Source organism: Schistocerca piceifrons, chromosome 1 (assembly GCF_021461385.2).
Source record: "Schistocerca piceifrons isolate TAMUIC-IGC-003096 chromosome 1, iqSchPice1.1, whole genome shotgun sequence".
In the NCBI taxonomy this organism is placed as follows: Eukaryota; Metazoa; Arthropoda; class Insecta; order Orthoptera; family Acrididae; genus Schistocerca; species Schistocerca piceifrons.
Window position 1 is genome coordinate 128,824,255 of NC_060138.1, and position 974 is coordinate 128,825,228.

Here is a 974-nt window from a genome sequence, read left to right on the forward strand (position 1 = left end):
ACTCTGCAGCGGAGTGTGCGCTGATATGAAATTTCCTGGCAGATTAAAACTGTGTGCCCGACCGAGACTCGAACTCGTGACCTTTGCCTTTCGCGGGCAAGTGCTCTACCAACTGAGCTACCCGAGCACGACTCACGCCCGGTACTCACAGCTTTACTTCTGCCAGTACCTTGTCTCCTACCTTCCAAACTTTACAGAAGCCATGTCTCCGCAATATCCTTTCTTTCAGGAGTGCTAGTTCTGCAAGGTTCGCAGGAGAGCTTCGGTAAAGTTTGGAAGGTAGGAGACGAGGTACTGGCAGAAGTAAAGCTGTGAGTACCGGACGTGAGTCGTGCTTCGGTAGCTCAATTGGTAGAGCACTTGCCCGCGAAAGGCAAAGGTCCCGAGTTCGAGTCTCGGTCGGGCACACAGTTTTAATCTGCCAGGAAGTTTCATATCAGCGCACACTCCGCTGCAGAGTAAAAATCTCATTCTGGAAACATCCCCCAGGCTGTGGCTAAGCCATGTCTCCGCAATATCCTTTCTTTCAGGAGTGGTAGTTCTGCAAGGTTCGCAGGAGAGCTTCTGTAAAGTTTGGAAGGTAGGAGACGAGGTACTGGCAGAAGTAAAGCTGTGAGTACCGGGCGTGAGTCGTGCTTCGGTAGCTCAGTTGGTAGAGCACTTGCCCGCAAAAGGCAAAGGTCCCGAGTTCGAGTCTCGGTCGGGCACACAGTTTTAATCTGCCAGGAAGTTTCAACCCCTTCAGTGTTCCAGAAAACCGTCGCCATGTCTTTACTGGCTGAGGGTGTGGCTTTGAATTTTTTTTTTTTTTTTTTTTTTTTTTTTTTTTTTTTTTTTTTTTTTTTTTTTTTTTTTTTTTTTGAGGAGAGGTGGCGTGGCTCCACTGCATGTATTGCTGTTTTGTTTTCGGTTTGAAGTCATGAACCCATGTTCCATCGCCTGTACGATGCCAAGTAGAAAACTGTCACGATCAG

General features: G+C 48.0%; 1 non-coding gene across 1 annotated transcript; it reads left to right on the forward strand.

Annotated features, from left to right (window-relative positions):
* Positions 1-633: 633 nt before the first annotated feature.
* On the forward strand, positions 634-708 carry Trnal-caa. The gene has a single exon. It is a non-coding gene; the product is annotated as a tRNA-Leu (tRNA).
* Positions 709-974: the final 266 nt, after the last annotated feature.